The sequence below is a fragment of the Triturus cristatus genome, chromosome 9 (assembly GCF_964204655.1).
Source record: "Triturus cristatus chromosome 9, aTriCri1.1, whole genome shotgun sequence".
Lineage (NCBI taxonomy): Eukaryota > Metazoa > Chordata > Amphibia > Caudata > Salamandridae > Triturus > Triturus cristatus.
The window spans coordinates 611,762,218-611,786,759 of NC_140592.1; the positions used below are offsets into that span (position 1 = coordinate 611,762,218).

The following is a 24,542-nucleotide window of genomic DNA, read 5'->3' on the forward strand; positions in this document are numbered from 1 at the left end:
TGGGGCCCCCTCCCCAAGTCAGCGCCCGGTGCGGTGGCATAGATCGCACCGCCCTAGAGCCGGCCCTGAACATCTCTTCTCTCTGACACCCGACTGAGCACGTGCCTATATTTAAATTATCCAGATTTTTGGATTGGTCAAGGCATGTTTTAATGCTACGTGAAAAACATTGAAAAAAAGAAACACAGAACCTTTGTATACTTTTTTCACAACGTTTTTTTCTTTGTGTCTGCAAGTTGATAACCCCTGCGAATATTACAGGTAGAACAGTCAAAGCTCACATAAACACATTCACAAAAAAGCAGGTTTCTAGCAAACAGAGCACCATTAACAAAACAAGCATTGGCATAGCCAATAGGTCTCGCCTTTGGGACCTTATAAGTGTTTAGTTATCCAGCACAATAACCTTGGTGCAACAACATCAACTGTTGCATTGCTAAACACTTATAAGGTCCCAAAGGCGAGACCTATTGGCTATGCCAATGCTTGTTTCTCTGAGTGTCCAACACTGGTCTTCAGCGCTTTGTTAAACTGACCATATGGGTGGTCAGTTTTATTCAGGATTAGCCATTTATTTACATTAATTTTCTATATCGCTACTTCACCAGCTGTTATTAGAGCGCTGTACATAGAACATTAACTGTATGTGGAAGATAAACTTACACATAACATCAACCAAAAACCAAGTGAAAAAGGTGAGGGGTAATGAGGAGTTCAGGGGAGCAGAGGGAGAGAGTGAAATGGGTCTATTTGAGGGGATTAAGTAACAAAACATCATGCTGAGGAAATAAACTGAACTAGAACTGCCCCCAGAATTGGGTTACTATGTAATGTATGGACAAGAGTCTGATATAGTCTTGTGCCCAGAAGGGGAGGTGCTCGATCCAGGGTTAGGTATGTAGGAGCCTTGGAGCGTTGTCTCCAGCCTCTGATGGATTTCACAGAGCTAAGCACCTCACTGCAGCTCTGACACATGGAGTCTCAGGCTCTGGCACTGCAAGGTAGCTTCTAAGCACACAAGGGAGCCCACTACCTTCTCAGCATTACGGACACACGAGGTCGCTGACTCTAGCAGTGCACATCAGCTTCCAAGCACACAAGGCAGCCTCTCTCCTTCACAGCAGCACAGACACGTGGGGTCTCAGTCTCTAGCACTGCAAGGCAGCTGCTAAGCACACAAGGCAGCCTCCCTCCATCTCAGCAGCAGGGACACACGGGGCCTCAGGCTGTAGCCCTGAAAGGCAGCGTCTAAGCACATGGGGAGAGGGTGTAGCCTTAGGGCTAGAGCAGTCAACCTTGAAGCTGGGGAGCAGGGTTCGAGTCTCGGCAACTACGCTAAAACATCCTGTGATTCTGAGCAAATCACTTAATCTCCCCATGCCTAAATGAAAATGCCTTTTATTTATCTGTTTTTAAAAAACCTATTTCTTTGCAAATGCTTGTTTGTGGTTGAGGTCTGCCTTTCCTTGCATGGCGGTCATTGGCAGAAAAAAAAAATCATCCTTAAATGGGGTGCACCTTCAAGGGGCTCTGTGGGGATCCTTTGCGGCGGGTGTTCTGCTGTGCCTTTGGATTCTGACATCTGAAGCTGCAATTCAGATACCTGGTGGTTCCTCCACCTTTTATTCAGGCAGTGGGGCCACAGGTTTGCGGGGTGGGGTGCTCGCCCTTATTAAGTGGAACTTTTGCTCTGAATTAGTCAGTCCCTTGGTGACACAATGTGTGAGCTTGGGCTTATGGACAGACATTGTACTGCATTTAAGGCGCATGAGCAGACATTGTGAGGAGCTTAAGGAAGACACACAGTATGAGAAACTTGTAGCACACGAGCAGACAATACCAGGAGTTTAATTCACATACACTGTGAGTAGGTGAGGCAAGTAGATACTTACAGGACCAGATAAGGCATGATCCAATGGAGGAGCCCTCACGGCTCTGGTGGAATGCACCCCCCACCATGCTCTCTCCTCCTCCTCTGTTGGAGACAGGTGCCCGGAGGAGAATCTGCTCAGATCGTACCCTGGCTTAAAGCGCTGTCACCACGTTGTGGTAATAGCTCGTGCTAAATGAACATGGGAAATAGAACCCGAGCTCTTAACTTGGGCTGTAAAATGGAGGTCACAAGCGAGTGCCCCTGGAGCCACCTGACAAGTGGAGTCTCTACAGCCCTCTTTAGGGGGGATGTTCATCATTAAAACAGCGTCCGCTGTTTGAACAGAGCCGGCTAATGGCAAAGGCTGAGTGTCGGTGTACGGCCAGCACGAGCTTCGAGATGGAACAGGACATTACTACAAGTGGAATAAAATAGCTCGTCGGTCATGTGTTTCAGGGCACCTCTAATTATTTATGGACTTATGCGCAGGTCGCCATGAAGGTCGTGCTTTTATTAAAGGAGCATGAGCCAAGCGTGCTGCCAGCGCGGTCAGGGCCGGGGCCCGACAGTGCTGGGCAGATTGTGTCAGGGAGATTTGAAAAGCATTTCTAGCGCTGGGCAGGGCTGGCTGGCCGCCCTAGGTCTTGCACGGGGCCTGCCATCGGATTGCAAGTTGGTGTTCTATTTATACAAGAGGACCGGGAGATTCAGCAGGGAGATGGAGAGGCGTGAAGGAGATTGGTAGCGGCGGATGGCTGCTCAGGTTGAACGACGAGGAGCTGCATCTGTAGATGGGTGGTGTTGACATGACATCAAGGGATGAATAGACCAGGACAAGCATGAATAGAACAAGCGTGGCCGCGAAAGTGAAAACATTTGTAACATGAGCCACAACAGATGGCATCCCTGTGCGCCGCTGCTGGCTCCCGAGAGCAAAACGCTCTGGCAGTAAACCTGATCCAGAACAGATAATAGATGAGATGGCACCCTGCGCGCTCCCGAGACCCCTAGACCATGGGAGTGAAAGTTTTGAAGAGGCGGGACATGCACCAGTCTTTGGCCATTTGCGTGCTTTCAATTATTGAAAGCCACACGCAAAGGCCAATGGGATGTGTGGGAGGAGGCACACCCACACGGAGAAGGCTCTTGGAAGTCTGAAGTGATTCCAAGAGCCCTCTCCTAGTGCAGCGCATGCACGCTGCGCTCTAGGCGAAACCTAAACACTAAACATTAGACCTCAGTCTGCATGCTCCCAGTAACATGGGGTCGAATAATGATGACATTTTCTGTGCTGCCCCAGCACAGGAGTCTTTCCGCTTCTTTTTGTGTCTTGATTGCATGCATTAACTCAAAATATGTCCTTCTTAGTTAATATTATCCTCACAATAGATTCAGAAGCACAAAGAGGCAATTACTGCCCTGTGCTTCAGAGGTCTACTGTCAACAAAACATGTATTAACTTGGATATATTTCGAGTTAATGTATGTATGCACTCAAAACGCCAAAAAGAAACTTCTGTGTTGGCGCAGCTCAGGAAATGGCATCATAATACACCCCTATGGGTGGTGTCACAAATGCACAAACAGCGCAGAAGTTAACTTGGTAACTATCTAAAACTCTTTCAATTACTGCAAGAACTGCAGGCAGCACAGCTAAAAAAAACTGAATGGCAAACACAGCTCTGTATCTCTGCGCTTCCGTTCTGCTCATGCACTAGCTCACACGAGTTCTGCATTAGTATATGCACATATAAACAGTCTAAAACAAGCACACATCTGCATTCTACGTTTATGTTCCTTTTTCTTGATACCCCTATCTGGAAATGGTGCTCACACTTTCCCAATCGATTGAAACCATGCACTAGCACACTTTTCAGACAACCCATCACCATACAACAAGGCATCACAAATTATTTACTTGCATTAAACAAGTACAATAATAATGTAGCAAAAGTAGGTGACACTATTTAGGCGCTCAAACGTAAGTGAGCGCAAATCAGTTTCATAGCCAGTGCTTAATTTTTGCAGGGAGCGCCCCCTGGCACTAATTCTTGGGGACTGATACTTATTTTCCCTCATCAGACTTTGACCGGAGCAAGAGAGAGAAAAACCAAAGGAGAAAGAAGGAGGTAGAGAAAGAGAGAAAACCAGTAACAAAGGGGGGAAATTGGATTAAAAAGTATCCACAACAGTGAGTTAAAGAGGGAGGAAGTGTCCGGTAGCAGATGAAAATGGCATAAGGTGGCAAGGAAGTACCCAGAGAAATAAAATTCCACCCACATTTAGGTCCAGATTGGCCAAAGCGGGCATCAGGTGTTTCCCTAGTGGGCCGGAGTGGTGGGGCCGGTTTTGTTACTGGGGGCCGGTTTTGCAGCAGTGCTCCAATATCTGCCCCTGTAACAAAAGCCAGAGCAGTGCTTCTCACTAGCACACCCCTCACCCCCACTCCTGGGGCCAGTGGAGCAGCAATCTTCCATGGCTGGTTGCTGTTCCCACTCCGGCCGTGCACCCACTGTGCACTATATGGCTGCAGCTGAGTGAGAGAGTGAAGCATTACATTCTGACCCCTTCAAGGAAGGTGCAGAAGATCTGTTCGCCCGAGAAACATTTTCGTTTTTCTTCTTTTTTCTCCTTTTCGTTTTTCTTTCCTTTTTGCTTTTGTTCCTATCAGCCTTCTTTCTATGCTGTTTTTTTCCTTTCCATCTGTCTTTCCTTCTATGAATTCTTCTTTCTTCCCTTCTTTAGCATGTTCCTCCATTTTCCTCTCTCTTATAGTTTCTTTGCAATTTTCATGACTTTACTTTAATTCTCTAACACAATTTTGTTCCTTTCCTCCCTCTTGACCTCCACCACACAACTTGATCATGATACCCTTTTTCTTGGAGTGTTATTTCTTAGCATCTGCTTCTGTTTTGAAAACTGGAAGTTATAGTTCAAAACACAGAAGAACCAACAATACCAACATAACCTGTCCAGTGAGGTTGAATCAAGAGTAGGCAGCCCTGGTATGTTGTGCCCCAACCTTCAATAGAGTCTCCCGTGGGCTTCAGAGTAAGAGTTTAGATCCCAGCACTCATTTTGTTACAAATTAAGTACTGCCTGTAGTGATGTTTGCTCATTTGAGTATGTTCGACTGAACGAGGCATGAGGAGAAACATTTAAAAGCATATTGTAAATGAAAAAATAATAAGCGAAACAATGATAGTTAGGGGGGAAACTCAAGGATCGTTAGGCATTCCACATTAGAATGAAATATTCACAAGTAAGCTTGCCTTCTGTAACTTTTGGGAAAAAGTCTCCTCTCATGGAAATATTGAAGAATCATAAAGGTTACAATGGAATCATAAAAAATATTACATAATGTATTTAATTTTTTGGGGCATAGTAGAAATAATCGGATGCAGGGAATTTGACTTTGTTCTATTGATGTGGTATCCATATGAACGTTAGGATGCTGACTATGTTGTGCCTTTTGTAAACTCGCCTGGAACTTTTCTACCGCTGTTGTCAACAGAGCTATCAGATTGTCAGTTTGAACAAAGCATTAAACCGTGATGTTGTTAGCAGCTAAAAATAACCATAAAAGTCAGTTTCAAGGTGTAGTTTGTGATCTTTCACATACACCATTCCTCCAGTTTTTTTAACAGTATTTTCATCCTCCGCAATGGTGCTAAAAAGGTTGGAACATTCCGCACAAGGCTCTGGTTTTTTATGACACTCCTAAATTAAGTCAATAATTGGGTCTAAATCCACTACGGTGTTCTTGAAAATTAACAGACAAGAAAGCAGCCTTTGCATTGCACATTAAGGTGAAAACTAATGATATTTGTCTTGGGTAGACCTGTGTTTTTACGATTCCAGATTTGTTTGTGGTAGCTGTGTGGGTAAAAGGGAATGAGGATGTTGTTTCTTGGGTTTTGTAACCTAAAATAAATCTGACTGAAAACATTTGCAATTGTAGGGCATATTTTGCCTGGATCACTGACTGAATATTGGGAGAAAAAACAGAATATCATTAAAAAAATATCGAGTACCAAATTATTGAGGAGGTAAATGCAAATAGGTAAGTTTAGATTTACTCTTCTTAACTCCATATCTACGTACCTTGACGGGCACATAGATGTGGAGTTATATATAGTAAAACAATGCTTACCTATAGAAACTTACCAACCACAATATATTTCTTCTCGATCTTCTTGACAAAACCACAGTTTTGCCTGTTTTTCTTTATACATGGTGGGCTAATGCATTCTCTCCTGGAATCTGTGCTTGAATTTATAGTCAGAGACTCCTATTCAGGTGGGTCGGATTAGTGTTACCTTCCAAGGTAAGTGATAGGAGTACAACTGAAGTGAGAAGCAGTTGTGCCATGATGCCCCAAGTGGTGAGAGTGGGCTTTACAACTACGTGTTATGTTTTTTCAGGCCCCACGAAGATTTCTATAGCATTCTAATTTCTTATGGGCTTGACACTATTTTAGTTAATTTTTTGGCCCATTTACATGAGGGAATTAAGGCTAGAGTCAGCATTGCTCAACAGGGAGAAGTCACAGGAGAAATAAAAATTCAGTGTGACGTCAGGGAGGGATGTGTCTTATCCCCTCTTTTATTCATTTTGTATGTGAATAATCTCCATCCCTCACTCTTAGGCGTAACTTAAATCATCCCAGTAAATAAGGGGTAACCAACTCCCAGCCCTCTTGTATGCAGATGACGCAGTGGTCATACCATGTACACCTATGGCACTGCATCACCTAGGACATGCCTTTGCCAACTTCATAGCCTCCCTCGTCCTGCGAACTGATTTTGCCAAGTCCCACGTCATGTTTTGTGACCCATAGTGCAGGCCCCAATCAATCCTGTCAGTTGGCCCAAATGTTCCGACCAGTACAAGCTCCTTCCCTTATCTGGGTATTTATTTCTTTGCCCTAGGGTCATGGTCTTTCAACATCTCTCATTGCACAACAAACATTTCTTTGGCCAACCGGTCCCTATGCTCTCTTCCCCATCCCCTGGGTGGTGGATTCCTAGACATATTGTTAAAAATGTATAAATCCTAGTGCCATCCAAAAAGCTATGTACAGGGCAGAGTTATGGGGTATTTCCAACTGTAAGGTAAACCAGCAAGAAGAAAACAGATATCTAAGGAGACTGCTTGCACTTCCCATCTCTGTTGCCAATTACATTAATCATAAAGAACTGGGGCTGCAATACCTGGAAGATTTGATCCTCCTCTGGCCGGTCCTGCTCTGGTTAGCAATATGGAAAAACACAGAGTCTGTCCTAACAAGAGACATAATACTGGATTGCCTCTCCCTGGACAAAGGTTTTGCAAATTCCCTGGATTGGTTATGTTAAGACCATTATTATCGTATAGGCATGGAATCCTTTTTCATGGATCCTTCAAACTGTGTTTCACAAAGTAAAAGGAATGTGTTTTCCAGCTTTAGGAGTTCCAGCGGCTCAGGAGTCTCTAGACATGCCCAACGGTCATAAGATATTTGCACTTATGTGACTTTGATAACATCACAAATTATCTTTGGACTGCTCGCAGCAGATGGGAATGTTCACTCTTATTTAGTTTTCGACCAGGCACCCTTTACCTGTTATGCTTTCCCTGGGTTATACCCAGCATCTTGATTCCATATCTTGCCTGTGTGGCGATGCTTCTAAACAGATGATGCTTTTTTTTAAATCTTTTTCTGTTCATTATTCCAAGTTGTTTTTGACCCCTATTTTAAAGAAGTACTGTTAAGGCCTAAATCAATGCAGACCCGTTCTTAGATTCTTATTACTTTTACATAATGATGAAGTGAACTTTAATGTGGCCACATTTTTTTAGGCTGCCACGCAGGCACAAACTATGATGCACTGATGAGATATGCTGCTGCAATTTGTTACTGTACAAGATATTTTATCTTTCTAGCTGAGGTATTTTGTGTGTTGGTTACATTTAAATTGCTATGATGTAAAATGTTCTTATCAATTTATTTTCATGAATAACTTTTATGGCTGCCACGGTGCTTATGAATAACGTTTTGAATTGAATTGATATAGCTTTATCTTGGTTGTATTGTACTATCTGAATGGTGATCTTCATGTTTAGTGAGAACAAGATAGCATTGTTAATTCTTACCCTCCACTAATAATAAATCAAAGAGTAGGCATAGATTACTGTGCCGCCTCATTTGGGATTAGGACGTCTCCAAGGACTCTAGACAGATACAGAGTATCTTTTGTGGATCACTCAGCATCAGTCCCTCTGTTTTATGTCCCTTATTCTAGAGGTAACTTTGTTTCATCTACTGTACAAGTAATCCAAGACACCTGTATCAATGGTCCAGCCCCAGAATCCACTTTCCAGTTTTTAGATGTAACGGGCTGTCAATCTGTGTATATTTGCAGTTACTGATGGCACTGTTCAATCATCTGTGTTACATGGTGCATTCATATATCGAAGGGTAAGGGTTCCTGTTACTAATTTATTATAGCACATGCCAGGCTCAATAGTGTAGTAAGCACTATAGAGTTATACATACAGACAATTGAGGGTATATGGGACTAGATGTGGATCCAAACAATAAAGAACGGGTAAGAATATGGAAACCAATCTCCCACAAAGAGAAGGGACTTCCATTGGAGCACATGCAAGTATAATCAAGAGAGAGGGGAAAGCAGAGAGCCCTCTGGATCTACCATGGAAAGCCAAAGAAGATATTCTTAACTGCTTGTGATTGTACATCAGGCATGCCATAACGTGTCCAAATGTGTAACTCAGTCAGCTCTAGAAGTGCTGATGAAAAAGCACAGCATTTGAATTTTTCTTGAAGATTTCATAGGAGGGAGTTGCACTCATAGCTGTGGGGACAGATATCCACATATTGGGAGAGAAATGTGAGATCAAAGGGGAATTTCTCCATTTCTATGCAGGTTAGAACAGGGTTGATCCAGATTACAGCCGTTTTTTGAGATTTCTATGCACTTTCACCAATGTTTTTGTTAGATCTCATAATTCATCACATGTACTTGGCTGCACACAGCTGAGGATCAATTCTTCATGGATGCTGACTTCCTTTTGGATATCTAACAAAGAGGGTGGTTTTAATTTAAAAGAAATGTTTACTAAAGAAAAGGGAAAAAGAACAATCCATAACAATTCATCACATTAAACGTCTGTATCATTATCCATTGAATATAAATGACAATAAAATGAACATCATAGAAGGCTCGGAAAGCCTAAAATAAAAGAGAGAAAGAGAAGGAAAGCGAAAGAAAGAAATTAAAGTTAGAAAAGAAAGAGAAGAGACACTATCTTTTTGGTGGAAAAAATACGAACATCATAAATATCAAATATATTATGTTTCAATCAATGCACTCTATACATATCATGAATTTTAATGTTAAGCATTGCAATAAATAGTTTAAAATACAGCGATTAAAGCTATATGCCAGAACGTTCAATGGGATTTGTTAGCTTCTTCAATTGATGGGTGATGAGTAATAGAGGATTGAGCAGATGAGTCTATAGCCATTGTAACAGGTAACCATATAGTTTCTCTTCATAGAGCTAAAGTCAAGGGTTGAACGTATGCTCAGTCTAGATGAGGGTTGTAGCAAACACCATAGCACAAACAAAAGAGGAGAGGGGAGACAAGGAGCCAAATAAAGGTCCAGTGACTCATGCTCCTGAAAGTTAGATTTGTATCTTGTGACAGTCACTGTTCCTATGGAGGAGAAGTATAGAATGGAACTAGAGTCGTTCTAATACTGTGATAGCTGGGGACAGTGTGTCCTGATCTTGGTGCCCTCACACACCCCGAAGGATGTCATGCTTCATCATTGGGCAATGCTCCTCGTTGGGCCGATGCTGCAATGCCCTATGGGTCCCCCGAAGGGTCACTTTTTCAGGGATCTTTTCAAAATAAAGCCATAAGGGTGTGTCGGGGAATGTGTCCTAACGTGAGATAAAAGATGAATGGAGGGGTAGCTAGTAAGTTTTATTGAGAAAAGAGACCCTCTGCCATTGATAAAACACCAGAAGGTTGTGCTGCTTGAAGGAGATAATGGTCCTTGGTGGCTAATTGTACAGCATACCCCTAATGGGCATGCGTAGAGCTCAACATATTTCGTGCAATTATTGGTCTCAGGAGGAGATCCCATGCCCTTCTTGAGGACCAGATAGAGTGCAGTGAGTGATTGGAAAGTGCAGTGGCCAGTAACAATTAATCTAGTGCCACGAAAATGAGGAAATAGTTTTCTGGAACGACAAAAACAGAGTGAGATAGAGTCAATACATATGAGCCCTACTGTTAGGGTATCTTAACAAGGGGCCTGGGTCCCCCATTGGTGAACCAAGTGCTTGTGGTATGTAGTCATCTACTGTTAAAGTACAGTAAGTGAGTCTATAGTGGGCTATAAAAATATAGCTACAACACTGGACGAACAAAGTGTGTTTTACAAGACCAACAATTAGACGTAATGATGGAATATGTTTTATTTATAGAAAAAAGGTGTGATTAAAAGTCTATTACATATTTAAATAATTATGCTTGAATAAGGTTTGCTATACTAGAGGATTTACACATTTTTATCCAAATGTTATTCCATATCTGAAATGACCAATAAATATTAACATAATTTCCCGTTGTAATTCAATTTGTGTTTTATCTCTTGAAATTGAAATGTTGGGCACAGTAATGGCCTTGTATATAGTGGAGGCAGTGGAAGAGAAAGTTATAGGATAAGCCAGTTGTTTGTTGGATACCTCTAAACTTCTGCTAGAGGAAAGGAAATGTATTATTTGTGAGATAATGTCTTGGAGTGAGGTATATATTTTTGAACAAAGGAGTTAAGTATTTGGAAATGGTTTTGAGCCTTTTGAAATGTCACACATGTATTACTATCAACAAGTTTCTTAACCTAGACCTTGTCTCTCAAAGATCACCTAAAAATAGTTCTACTTTTAAGCTTGATTGACTTATCATACAGAAGGGAAGATTCTAAAAAGGTTCATAGTTCAGATGGATGAACATCTAAAATGTTTTATGAAGGTTTGTAAGAATAGGAAGGGATAAGTATGAATGGTTTTAGTAAATGTTAAAAATTCAGCAAATGAGAATCGGAAGAGAAAGGACAGTTCACTCTCAGTCCATAAAGGAGGCAAAGAAAATATTTAATCCGTATTAAAATATTTGGATTGATTTCAGAAAAATGCAGTATGATATGAATGAAAGTTGGGATAATTAATTTAAACCTAATTCTTTAGGACTCTGTAATTTAGTAAGAGACATCTGCAGTGGTTTATCATACCGTAAGGATTTATATACAATAGTGTAGATTTTTTTATAATAATGACCCAGAATTTGCACAGGGATATTAGTTGAAGTAAAAAGGATATTAGGGACAAGCATCATTTTAATTGAATCTTACCTACACCCATGATAAAAAAAGATGTATTCCTTTTAGAAGCTAAAGGTGACATTTAAGGAATTACTGAATTGGGATTATCCAAAATTGTGTCTTTAATATTGTATGTGAACCATAATCCTACATATTTAATTTTCTGGGGAGTCCATGTGAAGCTATTACCCTCAAATCCAGTTTAAAAAAAAATGTATTACGAGGAAGAATTTCACATTTATCAGAATTAGGATTATATCCTGAGACAGCAGCAAAATAACCCACTTCCTCGAGAAAAGCTGGAAGCGTAGATGTCGGATTGTAAATGAACATCAAAATATCATCAGCGTATACTGCTAATTTGATCTGCTTTTCTCTATATTGAAATCCCATAATATTTGGATTATGTCTAATTTTAAGTAAGAAAGGCTCTTATGCAAGGATTAATAGCAGCGGGGAGAGAGAAAAACCTTATCTAACTCCTCTATTTAATAGGAATGAAGATGATATCAACTCATTCATATATATGGAAACTGTTGGTGACGCTTATAATAAAGAAACACAATTAAGGAAATAAGGACCAAAACAACTGTTTGAATGAAAAATAAAAATACCAACTCATTCGATCAAATGCTTTTTCTGCGTCAAGACATTTGCTGCCATTTAATGTTTATATTTATTAGGTTTACTTAAAATATTGAAAAATAATCTGGTACTGTCAGATAAATGTCAACCTTTAACAAAACCTGTTTGTTCACACCCAATCAGATTGGGTAACAATGCTTCAAGTTGTCGCACAAGTTTTGCAAAACAGTTATAATCCAAATTGACTAAAGAAATAGGTCTATGATTTTTACATAATTTAAGTTCTTTACCCTCTATTGGAACTAATACATTCGGGCATCTTGAAATGTCCCCTTCCATATTTATTTTTAATAAAGAAGGAAAATAATGTAAAAATGTTTAGTAGAAGTTATTTATAACATCCTATTGAGAATCCATTCAGACCCAGAGCTTTCTCTTTTTTAATCAAGTTCATTGCTGGAAACATATTCTTAATTGTAATTCATCTTCTAGAGGAGACAAATCAGTAGATAGGTCAAATTCTTTTGGAATATGTGTAAATATTGCATAAAAGAATCTGAAGAAGTGGCAACTTCAGGAGTGTATAATTTAGAGTAATAAGATTTGAATTTATCTAAAATTTCAGAACCTTTGAGAAAGGAAATATTATTGTATCGTAAAATTAACTTAATCTTGGCTAATTTAAGCTTTTTTTAAATGAAGGATATGATATATTAGCTAGCCAAGGCTTTAAGTGTCCAATAAAATGTGAGGGAAAATATAATGAGTGTGTTTAAAAAAGAAAAAAATGAGTGGATGAACGATTCAAAACTATGAGTAAACTGAGTATCTAAAAATAGAAAATTATTGAATCTCCATCTTTTATTTGCTTTAGAAACTGAAAGTAAATCTAATTCCATAATAACTGGTGCATAGTTCAAAATTAAAATAGAACCAATCTCTGAGTTCAAAAGATATGAAGATAAAGGTGTAGAAATAAATAAAGGGTTCTAACATGGACTGTGAAAAGTGGACTGGAGAAAAGAAGGTTTATTCTCTCCATGTCCGGTTACAGAGTCTCCAAGTATCCACCAGAGATCATTGATTCATTTTAGACTGAAATTGTTTGTGAATAATGAAAGGAATAAAAGGAACAGTTGATAAATTGATCCATAACCAGACCACAAGCCCCTCCTAGAAATAAGTAATCCTCTGTGGTAGACATTAAGGTATGAACAATGTCGGACCATACGTTTTTTTAAGTTGTGTAGGTGCATATATGTTAAATATCAAAAAGGGGATTTTTTTTATGATCAATCTTACTAGAGGTCATTGCCCATACACACCACAATTTTCAGATTTTAATTGGCCAGTCGGAGATTTTTTACAAAGAACCATAACCCAATTTCTTTTACCCAAACCTGGGTACTTGGTCTATCCAAGTTAGAGAAAGTTTGTTAACCTCAGTTTGAATTACAAATGCTTCCTGTAACAAAGGCACATCGGTTTCCAGCCTAGCCAGATGTGATAAAACTTTCTGAAGTTTAATCAGTTAAATCAACCCCCTAACATTCCATGAGGGTATCAGTAAAAAGACATAAACCTGTATCTTTAAATTTGATATAAAGATATACAAAAATATATGGAAAATGCTGTTACTGATAATTAATAACAGAATTGTATATAATAAAATGAGGTAGGAAATAAAGCAAAGGGATAGAAGAGAGAGGATAAAAATAATTGGATAGGCGAGAAAGAATTAGAACACTGTAATATAGAATAACATATATAACATACCTAGAACACAGACAAAAACATCTGGGGTGGTGAAACAAAATGAGGAAGACAACACACTAGGCTTAGGACACAACGGAGAGGAAGTCAATATACACAAATGGGTATAGGTCCTTTTCAGCAGGGTAAGGTATCCTATCAAAATGGGAGTAAAATGAGAGAGAAGTAATATAAAACAATGTCAGCATCAGAACAATATCTGATATTTAAAGAGCTCAAGCAGAAGCAAGTCTTGTCACATCCATTACTTCTTCTTTGCAACTGTCAATTAATTTCTGTAAAAGCCATGGATCTTCATATGTGGTGGTTTTGTTCTTGTAGGCTACCTTAAACAATCATGGATAAAACAAGCTAAATCATGCTTTAAGGGATCTGAGAGTAGAGCACATCTCCAGAATCATCTTACACCGATCAGCAGCAGCGTTTGCTAAATCTTGTGTAAAAGATAAGCTAGATCCCAGCAATGAAACACACACTTAACTCTTAGATGCATTAAGAACCATTAACAAGTCAGTGTATTCCAGAAAAAGTATGATGGCCCCTCTGGGTTTCAGAGAGGTTGCCACAAGTTTAGGAGCATGGCCCAGACAATGAGCTTTTTGAATATTAAAAGACGTAGCTTCTGGCATGCCAAGAACTTTTAGAAAAGGTTTTTAAAAATTAGATAGGATATGATCCTTCCTCTAATCCATAAATCCAAAGATTATTTCTTCGGTGTCTATATTCCAGTTTTTCAGCTTGTTTTTTTTGTTGACATACCTGATTGCAATAATGCATGTTGACTTGAAGCATCATGTAAAATTTCAATTTTTTGGTCTTGTCTATGACCTTATTGTCAATCGAAGACCATTTTTCATCCAAGATTTCCAGACATTGTTTAGTTTCTTCCACATATAGTTTCAGAGCACAGGTTTTCTTCAAGATCATTTCCATGTTAATAGGCAAGGAAGACTTGACTGGAGAAGTAGACTCTTTTTTAACTCTTTTATTTAAGGAAAGAGTAGAGGTGCCATTCACTTAACAGTAGATTTTAGAAGAGCTTGTCACCAGAGGATGAGCCATCCATGAGTTAGATGCTGATTAAGTTTGAGGAAGAGGATCAGAAGTTTCTATAGCAGTAAATAATGCAAAGAATGGATTTGGGTCTGAGAATGCAGAAATGGTGGAAGAAGGTTTAATATGAGGAGCATTAGATTTCAAATTACGTGTTTTCCCATTAAAGATTAGCGAGGTCTAAGCAATATGGGATGTATCATCAAGGAGCCAGCTGATGTAGAAAATATCAACAGGATACCATCTGAAGTCACCTCGTAGTAGTTATTGGTGGAAAGCAGAAGGTAAAAAAAGAAGAATTGCAACATTTGCAGTTAGAAAACTTATTAAACTGAAGAACAATAAGAAGGTAATAGTAAACAGTCTGCAGACATTGTAAATACCTGGTGACAAAGGAAGATGACTATATCTTGTAATACCATTTCCAGAGTATATGTCACAGTTAATTGAAAGTCTGCTTTTTTAATGGGGAATTACTAAAAACAAACTGGCAGGCGTGACTCATTCAGTCAGGACTACCACCGTCAGGATAAGAAAAACACCAGCACCACCACGGTCGTATGCGGTGGTTTGATAAAACAATAGAGTAATACTTCCCCTGATGTTATCTCTTCCCGTCAGCACACCATGAAGAAGAAGACGCTCCTCAGGCCAACCGCTTTCTCCATCAGCCCCGGAACTGCATTATCAAGCAGACATCTTCCACAGTGCCAAGTCAGGTCCCCTCCTTTCGATTTGTTTTGAGGTTTTGTATGATAAAAATCAACAAGCCTCTAAGTATCTGCACAAAAACACAAACTGTAATAGGTGGTATCCCTCAAAGGTCATTTCAGGAGGAGTTGCTAATTTAAAATGGGTGACTTCTCAAAAAGCGTGATCACTCACCAAAGAGTCAGCAAAACATAAGCACAGTTTACAGTTGTCAGTCTCTTCCTGTGGTTGGTTATATGTATGAAGGCAAAAAACTTTTCTTTCCTAGGATGGAGCTGGCTCTTTAACATGCTCCAATGCCAATAAAACCTATCTTTTTCTCCTACCATAAGATAATGGCCATGATAAAGTTGCTTGCATTTCCCTAAGCCAAGGCAACTTGAGTTTGGCATTCAAGAGTAGCTATTTATTATGAAAAATACAATTCTCTGCATTGCATTTCAAAGAATTTGTTGTCAAGGAGGAACAAAACTCACAGATGTGTTTGAGGCTATAGGCACTCATCAGTGTGATGCATCTAATATGTTTAGAAGTGAGTGATTTGGATATACAGGACTATTGCATAGCTGGTAATTATTTTGTACATGAGCAATGTGACCAACCACATCCACTGCGAAGTATGCTCTGGAAATACAGGAGTTTTTTACCTATTTTCTCTCGCTAATAAAACCATTAACTACAAGATCATAGACAGCAGCAGTATTTACCAGCTGGTCACCAAATTGAAATGCAGGCACTAACCTGAGGCAATGAGGGATGTAGGCTCCATTTGATAATTTCACAGCATCCATTTATAGACATTTTCATTCCTCATTCTTCCTTATTCCCCATTCTTCATGTCTAATTCCTGTCTCATAATCCCTTATTTCTCATGAAGTTTCACATTCATCACTCCTCTATCATTATTGACCACGTGCTCCTAATACTTAATTGCTTACCTCTGATTCCTCTTTCCTCAATTTCCATGCCTCATTTCCCATCCCACATTCATCAACCCTCTTTCCTCATTCATCACTCTTCATTCTTCAACCCTCACTTTTCATGCCTGATCCCTCACTCATTGAACACAACTATTATGTTCTAAATACAGTGTAGAACAATATCACCCCTTTTGAGTTATTAGAAAATTTTTACCCATTGGATAAATAATTTTGTATATGATGTTTAGGGCACAAAATGTATGTCAGATTCATTTTTGGATATGATGCCCTGCCATTCAACTTAAACCCTTGTCCGTCAATCCTAAACCTACAGACCTCATTCCTTTCTCCGCTATCCTCAGTCAACACTCCTTACTCTTCACCGTTCATTCTCTGCACATCACTCGTCATCTCTCACAATTCATCCCAGAGTCATCATCTCTATTCCCACATCTCTCAGTCATCATATATTACTTCTAGGCATTCATTCCTCACTATGCAACCCTCTATCTTCATCCTTCTTTCTCAGTCCTCATCCCTCACTCTTTCCTTCTCTCCTCTTCCCTTGCTCTCCCTCCTTTTCCCTCTACTATCACTCCTAGTCAATTTATTTGGGGATATACTAGGGTAAACCGATTAGTAGTGGGTGGTTATGGAAGGGAGAGCTCTGTAGTCATGAAGCTACCCTTAAACACCTGGGATTTTAATACAGAAAGAACAACTGGAGAAGTTTGGTGCCGTGTGACACAGAAACTACACCATATCAAGGTCAAAGTGGGAATACAGTGTGTGGACCATTATACCTATTGGCTTAATGCAACTCATCAATTGGGCACTAGTTTCAAGTTTAACAACGTTTGCTTTGGCAAGTAACATTTAAAAAGACAGTTTAGAAAACATAAGGAGAGGGAGGTGTCCTGCCTGTTGCAAGAAGACTTTCTACTAGTTTCCATGGAAATTATGGAAATCTGTTTTTCTCTCTGAAATTAGTTAGAACCAGCACTGGGGAAGCCATTTCTAAAATGTGTTCAATGTCAATGCTAAAAAAAACATAGCTCCTTCAGTCCCTTCGTGGCAGATGCTGCAGCTTCCTTAAGACAGAGGTTTAATGACTTGTTGTCAGAGGTAAAGCAGCACCCGAAGTTCTAGCCAGCCTGTCATGATTCTCCTTCATCTGCACAACACCTTATCTGTTAACCAGAACAATTGTTTATAGATTAAACTAAATGCCAAATTAGTTGCCACAGTTGGTATACACACGTGACTTTTTCAAGGCTTTAATGTCTTTAGTTTGAAATATTTCATGTGTGGTGATAATTCCAACCCACAAGGTCCTCCAGCATATGAAAAAGTAATTGCGGTAAATATTAATTGCTTCGTCTCTTGATCATCAATTATTATGGTTCTGTCCACAAGTAACTTCACTCTGAATCGTCCTACGCCAAACACTGGTCCCTCGAGTGTGAGCAGACTAAAGACATTACAACTTTGAAAAAGTTGTGTGTGCATACCAACTGTGAGGACGAAACACGTGTTGGCTGGCTAAGATCTGTTTATAAGGAACCAGATGAAAAGAAATAAAGAAACAAAGAACCCATTGTGATTGCTGTTGTATATTCGTTTTGACCTACAATTGCTACTATTGTCATTTTTCTCGTCTAAATTAAAACGTGTGCTAGGGATTGCTATTAAGTTTTTTTGTAGCTCATACCACAAAATTTGGGGAGGCTGGTGGTTCTCTGTACCCTTCAGCCCCCTGATAACTAGGATCAGATTGAGATATTAAGTGGATTCACCCTTTGAGGCGCCTTTTACCCTATGAATCATGCCACCGTGCTTTTTTGTGGACTTCAATGTGTCATACTTCAGGGAAAGAGGCACTTATCTGGGCCAGACATAGAAGTTGGGAGACAAAATTGACTTACTATTGAGTGGACTAAGGGCCAGATGTAGGTAATCCACAAATACCAAATCCTTAATACCGAATTTTACCGATTCAGTATTAAGAAATCGGTATTTCTTATGAAGGTAATGAATCGGTAAAAAATACTGATTCCTTAATATTCCTTATTACCGAATCGGTAATACCGATTCGGTAATAAGAAATACCTACCCATTCATTCTTACGGGCTTAGAGGCCCATAGGAATGAATCTAAAGCCATTCTGTATTAGCGATTCGGTATTACCGAATCGATAATACCGGGAGGTATTTCAAGGGTGCCAGGGTGTACAAAGGACACCCTGTTGCACCCCTGAAATATGCATGTGTGCACATGTGGCGCACATACATGCCCTAAGGGCATGGATGTGTGCCACACGGCACTTAAAAAAAATTAAAAAGTGAATTTTTAAAGGAATTTGTTAATTACCACCAACTTGAAGTTGGTGGTAATTAACAAATTCTTAAAGCACATAAGCACTGTTTTATGTGCTTTCTACATTGCATTTACGGAATCGGTAAATACCGATTCGGTAAATACAGATTCGGTAAATACCGATTCGGTGTTTACCGAATCATCACCTACATTAGGAATGGATAAATACCGGTCGGTAACCCTGAAATTTACTGAATTTCGGGGTTACCGACCAGTATTTAGCCACCTACATCTGGCCCTAAGATACATAAATAGTTATTCACCTCTGATTTAGTAAGGCTAAATAGAGATCATGTTAACACCAGTATGGTTGACTCAGCAGTAAACACATCTGTCTTACGAGCCTTTAATATTATGACGGATTACATTAAAGAGGGTTTCTGTAAGACCACACACTAATAAATCCACATGGGTGGTTTGATAAATAATGTAGTAAAGCCACAAAAATATGATGGAGGCCTTGAAAAGTCTACAAAAGGATAGAGATTTAATTAAGGAATGTAGACACTTCTACAAAATCACATTAGCACGGAGAAAGGAAATGATTAGGAAGAAGCCTGGGTGAATTGGCAGAAGCAAGTAGGGTTACCAACAGTGATGATTTTTGAAAGATGAATGTTCCACTTTTTAGGGATAACATCTGTCCAATAACTGAAATTGTAATTCCCGCTGTGGAGTAACTAAAGCATTTTCTATCAATTTATACACTAGAACAGGGAAGGGAGGAGGACATTAGCTCACTGGGTGAGAGGACCAACCTATTACATGGTTTGAGGTAACCAGAGTGATGAATGGATGTAGCAGTATGCAAGATTATATCTACTGCTGTGGAATCCTCCTATGCGGAGATGGAAGGCATAGCATAGTTCCATTGGTCGATGGTTGATGGCTCTGGAGAGAAGACTAATGGGGAAAGATGACTCTTTGCCCTGCACCTGGAACTTTTCTAACAGACCTTCCTGTCTTATCAATTACCCAATGGAAGAAGACTCACATTGTTTCCCTTTTCTCCCTGCTTTCCCATTACATCACTGTTTCTATCTTTCTTGCTGCTCATTTCTTATCCCTTCTCTGCTTTTTCTTTGTTGTGGGTGGTCAATGTCAGCTGATGCTAAATAAATTCTGGTCCCCAAACATTCGTGCTTATACTGACCACCTGCAACCATGGGCACTTATGAAGTCCTTCTAAGACCTGTCCTAGAGTGCTGGAGATTTTTAGTTGACTCTCAAAAACAGAGGAAAAAGCTCAAATCCAGAACATGCATATCTATATCAATTTCACTGAAGTTTAGGCAAATACAGTATATTTTTTAGAACGACATGAAATGTGTTATATCAACATCAATTGAAGAAGCTATATAAATAAAAGAAGCACAGGTCACAGTTGCTAAGTTATGCAAGAACGTTTACATATTGATGAAAACTATGCACAGTGCATAAATGCCTTACCATATGCAGCTCAACCTTCAGAAGCCAATCAGAAACATGTCCCTTTATGCACTTTGCTAAATACATTCTTTCCCGAGATCCAGTGTTGACACTCTTAGTACTGCCTCAATTCCTGTCTACGACTTAAGGCCTCATACTTTAAACTAGGGCTTGGTTTTAAAAGAAAAGTAAGGGGCCCAAAATCTTTTCTGACGCCCACCACCATCACTTTCTGAATGCCAGTGTTACCCGGTACTAAGGCTGCTTAGCGATTCCACCTCATGCCTCTTTCTGTACATCCTGTCTCTTTAGCTCACTCTTCCGGGTTATATTCTATCCCTACTTTTTCCCAATGGCATTGTTTTTTCGTCTTTTTCCTGCTCCTTAATTCTTCCCTGTCTTTCTTTCTCTCTCTCGCTCTAGATCAAATACTGATAATGCAAATTAAGTACTGGTGTCCAAAAACAAGTGCCACAGCCACCCACCTGCAAACACCGGCACAAATTTCTGACAAACCGGGAAATGCTAAACGAAGTGAATGGTGTGAAAATATGCAACTGGAGATACATAAGCGTGACAGAAAAAAAATGAATGCAGTGTGTGCGGACCTCACTGGACAAAACGTGCCAGAGAGATCGTATATAATGTAATAATGAAAGGCCACAACTAGTGGATTGGAAAAAAATAAACAGAAAAAAAGCGATGAAGCTAAACAGGTGGTATTCCAGATGAAAATGAATTTAAAATGGTCAAAGACAACTGAACGATTTCTGTAAATAAAGATATGTAAATCTAATGAAAAACCATGGAAACTAATGAAAGACATCTATGGAACGTGCCAGATTCACTCTCATGTCACGCCAATACCAATGTCAATACCAATGTTGCACCAATTGCTGTTCTGTGAAACTCTCCCACCAGCATCTACAATATGAGCAATTTCATCGTATTTGTTTCAGGTCATTGCCCCTGACGAAGGGACCTTTCTGCCCCGAAATCCATTGGGCTGCTCGCTAAAAAGTGGGAAAAGAATTGCATTGCTCATCATTCTTCTAAAGATTTTGTCTTTAAGTTTGTTTGCCAAATCATGTATGATTTATGTAATGCATTGTAAGGATTGTAAAAAACTAAGTGTTATCATTGGAATTTGATTATCCTTATATGTTATGTTGTATTCCACTACAAATTATCCTAAGTGTTAATACACTTAATCATTCAGTTTTGATTATTGGTTTCAATTGTGTTTGTTTTATGCAAACCTGTGAACAGTGCACGGTACCTAGTAGGTATTCCTATTAGACCTTTTTGTTTCATCCAGTAAAAGAACCATAATAGGTGCAAGACCATAATTTCAAAACAATATGTTTCCATAGCTATATTTCATCACACGCGGTTTGACTTTGCATATAATCAATTTTCAATAGTGCTGACCAGGTAAACAATTGAAAAAGAAACCTCTGTGATTCTTTAGAATATATTTTTTACTACAAATGACGAGGTGGTCAACGGGTGTTTCATGACTTAAAACTGATTTTTTTTCAAGTAGAAAAGTACAAAGGAGAAGCGGCATATACCACCACTTCATTCATTATTTCCATGTTACGGCAACCCTCTAAGTCATTGCTTTTCTGTCCACAACATCTCATACCTTGTAAGTAGGTCCAGCACAGCCCTCACTTGGGAGAGATTCATGCACCTAACTGCAGACCTGAGCACGCACCTCTCTTTCTACAGTCACACTCACATTCTGTAAGGAAGGTTAGCACTGTACATATCATGATTTACACAACTCCTGAAGACCAAAGGGCCTGCCAACGTGTACAGATGTGCAAACCCATCCATTTGCCATTCATCCCAGAAAGCTTCACTGTCAGTTTGCTTTAGGTAACAATTTCTGGGACCGCAGAGCAGTCCCCTGTTGGGCTGATCTGGTCATCTGTACGTAGGCAGTAGCCACTGCACTGCAAACTGGGGCAAGGACATTCCCCGAATCCTCAATGTGGAGGTAGTTTGTCCTCTAGCCTGAATTGTCTGGAAACCTTTAAGTCTTGAGGATAAACGCACTTTGATTGGCAGCGGGTCAATACCCAACTGCCTGAACTCGGATTGTAATTTGGAGCTTCAATAAAGAGTGCTGAACACTTTGGAGGCAGATCTGCATGGACCCTGCAGTTTTGGTTCTTCCAGAGCGCTGGTCATTTCATTCGGGCTACAGACAAGCCTAAAGGGCCCATCTGAAGGTTTTCTGGCATGCCTTGCTATTGCTGACATTGCCTGGAAGCCCCCATCAAGTGCATGAAGCCCAGAGAAGTGGGCACAGCACTTGAAGCTTGAAGCCTTCTCTACTTCCCCAGAAGGACCAGAGGAGGCTTGTATGAAATCTGAATAAGTGCAGGGGAGATCAGTGGCCACATATGCTAAGAACTAAGCTTCCTCTCTGCATTACCTTTTATTTTATTTTTGTTCTTTATTTGACCCTGCTTTTATCGTAGTGGTCAAGTACTCTCTTGGCTTGCCTTCCTTCTGGGGTCTACCAAACAAAGCACTTTGTTTCTACAGTCTTGCATTCATTTCTGTGAGTGTGACAGAAGCCTATCCCCATCTTCATCAAGTTTGCTCCTCTTCTTCTATTTAGTAATCAGCCTGGAGGCTCTAGGCCACTATGTATCTAGATATACCTATTTTGAGTGACCAGTGCCATCTATCCTAAAGTCAGGAGTCAGTCTTACCTTCCTGCTGGCAGAAAACTCACTTTCCGCAAATCAAGACACTGTTGTCATTTTATTCTTTTGCAGGTTACAAAGAACTTAAATTGTCATCAACTATTGATTTTTCATTGTTGTAGTGTTTTTGGCGCTCACCAGTAGTGTAATCAATGAACATTACCAAATAAAATCATTTTGGTTGGAGGACTGGAATCCTCCATTTTGTCCTATATTGATCACTTTTCCTCGTGATTGCAATTGTTTGGGACATTACAAGTGACCTGGAGGAATTGTGCAATTTTTCATACCTGATAATATACGAGTTCCCAGAGTTCAGAAATTATTACATTTTCGTACAATAAGTTGCACCTATTCAAGTTTTTGGAGAATAACATGCAGATTTTAGTGCAGTGTTGAGATTTTGTGCTTTTCATTGCAGGATTTCACGGGTAATTGTGTGATTGAGAACCACATAACTGTATTGCATGGGGCCATTGTTTTACTTCTATATTGATTGTTACGCTTGTTGTGAATTGTGCGTGCCCTTTCTGTATATGAGTTGTTATTGGTACAGTAAATATATTTACATATATTTTTGAGTTATTATTAATGTATTGTGTGCTCAAATTTTTTACATCTTTATTTCACCTTTGATAAATGTGACATACTTTATCAAGACTGTCCCCTCCGTTGTCCTAGGCCTTGCCTAATCGTCAATTTCTACCTGGGGCGTTATGAAGTGAGGCAAATATTCCATCACAGACCGAGTACTTGGTTCCCAGGCTACTAGAGGCCATAAGCATTCTCAATTTTGGAGCATTTGTTGACCCCTTTAGGTACTTGATATGGAGAAAAGACCTAGGGCCATATTACACTAAGTGCACCAGGGGCGCAAGAGCATTTGCCCCAGCTTTGCGCATCTCCGGGGCACTTGGGTATTAAAGAAGGGACTGCAGATGCTACTGTGGCCCCTTTTGTAATACTGAAAGTGCTGGCGCACATACAGCGCCAGAGCTTTCTCAAGAGTGCATTCCCTCATTTGCATGGAGGTGTCCCCCATGCAAATTAGGGAATCCCTTTGCCTCTGCGTCCATGCCGTTTTATAGACGCAGAGGCAAAGAAGATCTCAGGAAACGCACTGATAGTGCGCCACCTAATATGTGGCACACTGTCAGTGCGCCCCCTGATAGCAGCCCTCTGGAGGGGGTATGGGGGTGACCCCGAGACATGCACTTGCAGGTGGGTGCAGCTGCCTACAAGGTGATCTCTAATCCCCTTTAAAAGTGCAGGCGGGTTGCCACCTGCACAGTGAAACACAAAGCGGCTGCTTCAAAGCAGCTCCGTATTTCATTTGAATGTGCTGCCCCAGAGCAGCACGAGTTTGCAGCTGTCCTCGGGGCAGTGCATTCTATGTAATAGGGCGCACTTTCTCTGTTTGAGGCCCTAATGCATAATAGGGCCCTAAAGGTAAAAGTGTGGCTCGAGTTTAAAATTACGAGTAAATCTTAAAATGAATCACACTTTACCTGCACTACAGCGCAGAAGCTGTCACCATTGCATTACCTTATTCTGGAAGTGAAACTAGTATCTCTCTTCTGGTCATGTACTGGCCCCTTTAAGGCGGGATGCAGTGTAGGTCCCATCTACTTTTTTAATCGGGCCCAATTATTAATAGGAACAGTTTTTCAAAATGCAAATATAACCCAGATAGGCGTGGCCCT

At 40.0% G+C, this 24,542-nt stretch overlaps 1 protein-coding gene across 9 annotated transcripts in view; it reads left to right on the top strand.

Moving 5' to 3' along the window:
• Positions 1-24,542, top strand: part of LOC146798382 (leucine-rich repeat and fibronectin type III domain-containing protein 1-like protein) — a 2,623,090-nt gene that overhangs the window by 1,256,075 nt on the left and 1,342,473 nt on the right. The gene's annotated exons all lie outside the window — the stretch shown is intronic.